Source organism: Galeopterus variegatus, unplaced genomic scaffold (assembly GCF_000696425.1).
Source record: "Galeopterus variegatus unplaced genomic scaffold, G_variegatus-3.0.2 Scaffold1543, whole genome shotgun sequence".
Lineage (NCBI taxonomy): Eukaryota > Metazoa > Chordata > Mammalia > Dermoptera > Cynocephalidae > Galeopterus > Galeopterus variegatus.
In genome coordinates this window covers 101696-106135 of record NW_007727654.1, presented here as the reverse complement: position 1 = coordinate 106135, position 4440 = coordinate 101696, and the positions used below count along the sequence as shown (strand labels likewise).

General features: G+C 51.5%; 1 protein-coding gene across 1 annotated transcript in view; it reads right to left on the bottom strand.

The window, feature by feature from the left end:
- Positions 1-3305, bottom strand: part of NWD1 (NACHT and WD repeat domain containing 1) — a 76659-nt gene extending 73354 nt beyond the window's left edge. Inside the window, exon 1 of the mRNA XM_008577573.1 lies at positions 3193-3305. The gene's annotated coding sequence lies outside the window, so the exon portion shown is untranslated. The remainder of the gene's footprint in view (positions 1-3192) is intronic.
- Positions 3306-4440: the final 1135 nt, after the last annotated feature.

The following is a 4440-nucleotide window of genomic DNA, read 5'->3' as shown; positions in this document are numbered from 1 at the left end:
CTCTATCAAGTCAGGCTCTCAGTCTGGCTTATCAAGGAGGACACAGAGGGTCCAGCAGGCTCCCCCTCGTCAGCTCCTACTTGTCTATCCAGCCAAGCTGCATTCCCATCCAGGTCCCTTAGGGATCCCTGTGAGCCATACCCTTGGCCCTGGTACTCCCTGAGAGTGCCCACTGGCCTCTAAGCCCCCAGCCCTGCCCTGACCTTACCTGAGACTGTCGAGCTGATGAAGATGGCCACGCCACTGGACGGGGACGCCGGGAGGGGGCCTGCCTGACAATGGAGAAGCCGCCGGCGTGTGCCCGGGCTGAGGGGGCCCACACTCATGCTGCTCACCCACCTGGGTGATCCCCCCCTAGGAAAGGGCCTGGGGCTCAGAAGCCTCACACCAGGGGCCGGGTGGCCTTCCTGGGAGGCCAGCTGGGTAGGGCCATCTGGAGTGGGGCTACTGTCTTACTCTCCAAGGCCCCCTCAGCAGCCTGCAGCCTCGGTCATCTCCAGCGCCTCTGGGGAGCTAAACCAGCTGCTCCCTGCTCCTCTCCTTGATCTGCGAGTGCTATTTGGGGGACGCTGGGCAGTGGCCTCCCAGCCAAGACCCTGGATGTTGGCTCCACCAGGCACAGGAGGCTTCTTCCCAGTTCCTCACCCTGAGTGCTCGGTGGTCGCCACAGCAACTGTGGTTTCCCTGCACTGAGCATTGGGGCCAGAGAGCCTCTCGAGCACCTGGGTCCCCTGGGAACTCCGTGTAAGTTGAGCCTGGGCCCAGGTGTGCAGGGGGAAGCTATGGGATGCCAGGAGCCAGGCCCAGCCCCAACAGGGCAAGCACAAAGGACAAACCACCATGTGGAACCCCCACCCCAACCTGCACACACCGCCCCCTCAAATGAGGCAAAGTCCTTCTATGTGCGGGCATCACATCTCCTATTTAAACCAGCAGTTCACACATGGGAACCATTCTGTCCCCAGGGGACACTTGCAATGTCTGGAGACACTTTTGGTTGTCACGACTGGGGGATGCTACTGGCATCGAGTGGGTGGAGGCTGGGGACACAGCTGAATATCCTGCAATGCACAGGACGTCCCCATGACAGAGAATGATCTGTCCCCACATGTCAGCAGTGCCAAGAAACTGAGAAACTAGCTTTAAATCAACTCTAGCCAGATATCCTCATCTGCAGGAGCCTGCGGCCAGCTGTCTTTGATAAGAAGAGAGATTAGCAAGTCCCCACGGGCAGGGGGAGGACCTCCCAGTATCAAACTGCGCACTTTGAGAGAATCAAAAACGTGAGCTGTGTGGTCAGGGAAAGGCTCTCCTGATTTCACATAATTAAACATGCCCTGGTGATCTGAGCCCTGCCTGCTCTTCTCCCAACAGTAACAAACCACTGCCAGAGGCACAGAGAATGGATGTATACCTTGGTCTGAGTGCTGGCTCCTCCACTGCCTTCCTGGAGGATTTAAGCAAGTGGCCACATCATCTGTAAAATTGGCACAAGAACCACTCAGGGCACTCACTACAGGAGCAATACGTAAGGGAGCACTGTGTGTTCACAGATCCACACAAATGCCGAAATATCCACCATGAACAAAATATGCACAAGGCCGTTGGGAGACGGGTCTGTAAAGTGCCCGGTGTGTATGGACACTCCATAAACTGTGATATCAGTTCTGCTGAACAGTCCAGGCTTTTTCGTACCTTTGTGTCTTTGCTGATACTAGCCTCTGTGCCTCAACTTCCCTTTCTTGCCTTGTTCACCCAGGAAAAACTTTGTTCTTCAGTGCTCCGCAAGACCTCCCTCAGGTTTGATAATTCCCTAGAAGTACTCACAATTTCAGAAAAGCCCTTATGCTTGTGGTTATGGTCTAGTATGGTGAATGGATACAGATTAAAATCATCCAAGAGAAAAGGCAGATGGGGCAAGGTCCAGGAGACACCAGGCGTGAGCTTCTAGCTGTCTGCTCCCAGTGGGGTCACATGGACAATGCTTACTTCTTCCAGCAATGATATGTGACCACACACATGGTGTACTGCCAACAGGGAAACTCCCCCAAGCTTTGGTGTCCAGGGTTTTTATTGGGGGTCAGTCGTATGGTCATGGTGGACCACCCACATGGCTGACCTCGATCTCCAGCCCCTCCTGAGGTCGAATGATACTGCATGACCCAAAGCTCCCACCATAAATCACACTGTTACTATCTGGTGTGACCCGAGGACCTCCAGTTTAACAAAGATATTTGTACGAGGCAGGACATTCTAAGGACTTAGAGATCACCTCCCAGGAACAGGTTAAGGCTAAACCGTTAGCATGCAGGGTGTGGAGAAGCCAGGCCTACTGAGTTCATCCTTTGCTCAGCAGTAAAGACCCGATAAGTAGAGTTGACTGTCACCAATTTACAGATGAGGAACTGAGGCTCAGATTGAGAATTTTCTCACTAGCCAGAAAAACAGAGTTGGGGAATGAGTGCTAATCTGGCCCCCTCTCCTCCAGGGACCTCTGGTTTAACCACACCCTGCTGATCTCCTCTAGGCCTCAGTTCCAGGCTCCAGCGTCTGTCCAGGCCTTTTAATAGCACCTCCTCATCAGTCTTCTGACCTTGGATTTGCCTCCCCCGAAATTCTGCTCCCTCCCCCACTTTCCTGGATCTCACCGGGCCCCTTGGACCTGACCCCACTCCAGTGTGTGGCCGTGCTCTCTTGGTTTCTGCCTTCTGATGCCCATAGGACAATCAGAAGGCTTGGACCTTGACATTCACCTCCTGGCTTTTTTCTGTTCTCTAGCCTAGACCTTCTCTGTCTCAGCATGATTGACATTGGGGGCTCAGTCATTCTTTGTGGTGGGGATGGTCCAGCCCATTATAGGACGTCGAGGAGAATCCCTGGCCTCTACCCACTAAATGTCAGTAGCACCGACCCCCACCCCCTGCCAAAGTTGTGACAACCAAAAATATCTCCGAACCTCGACATTATACCCCAGAGGGCAGAATCACCCCTGGTCTAACACATCTAGCTCATTTCAGCCTCACGGCCTTTGCACGTGCTAAACCTAACTCTCATCTGCATTATTTCATGTCATCCCATTTTCAGCCTAAATGCTACCTCCCGTAAGGCTCTCCTGATCACCCTGTTGCTCCATGAATTCTTAAGTCACTCCCGATGCCATCACCCTGTTCTAATCTTCTTCACGGTACTTACCACCAGCTGATATGTTTCTACTTGGTTACTGTGGGTCTCCCGCAAGAATGTGGGTTCCGTGAGGGCAAGGATCTTGTCTGCCAAGGTCGGCATGACTGATACACAGTAGGTGCTCAGTAAATAATCATCACATCAACGGGTTCAGCCACAACTGTCCATCTTTCTTGAATACCGCAGATAACTGAGCAAGACTGGACTTCCCCAAGGTGGACAGAGGCCCTTCGCAGTGCCCACCTTCTGGCTTGCCTTGGGGGCTCCAGACTCCGTCTTGTTCTTGCTGGTGGTGGAAGGGCCAATTTCGAATCCTCTGGGGATGTAGGTTGGAGAAGAAAGTTTTCCGGGCCTGGCGCTGCCCGGTAGACAAGCTCCCTGCAATCCTAGTAACTTTTGTCTTGCGTATTTCATGAGTCTTTCTGTGCCCAATTCTCCCAGCAACTGGGATAATGAAAGAAATTGTTTGGCTCCTGGGCACTGGCTTAGCTGGGCGCTCAGCCAGACTTGGCGGTTAACTGTTGTGTGCTGGGCAAATATGGCTCATTGTAACAGATGCCATTTGTTGAGGGTCTAGGAGGTACCAGCAGGTTGGCATTTGGCATCGGCATCCCCACAACAACTCCAAGAGGTGGATATTAGGATCCCGTCCCACAGGTGAAGAAAACGAGATTCTGAGAGATGAAGCCCCTTGCCTGTGTCGACCTCAATAACAGACAAAGAGGCTTTCTAAAAGAGAATGGTATTTGTTCCAGAATAAGCGTTGCAAAGCCATCATAAACTATGTGTGTATTAAGGGAGGTTAAAAAAAAAAAAAGATAAAGGGTTTTAAAGGAAACGTGATGGAGGATTACATAGTTGTTTTGAGATTATTATCCTCGGCCACCAGTATCAATAGCAAGGGTGTCACCAGTACGAGGTTGGATAGACAGTTGCTGGGTGGTTGTCTTTGTAGAAGTATTTTTTGTTAAGGTTTTAATGGTCTCTGTGTACGGTTGTGCTTTTGCAGTCTTTTTTCTTTCTTTCTTTCTTTTTTTTTTTTGACATTTGGCTGGTACAGGGATCTGAACCCCTAACCTTGGTGTTACAATTTGGAGTCCTTCTGATAGTTCCTGTTATCAGGCTTTTTTGTGCATGAGATCTCTCTCTCTTCATGGGCTTCCCTGGCTCTGTTTGTCAGAGGTTTTAACACAGGTGGCTCCATTTTGAATCTGACAACATGTACACCTGAAAAAGTGATGCTTCACCTCTCCAGTC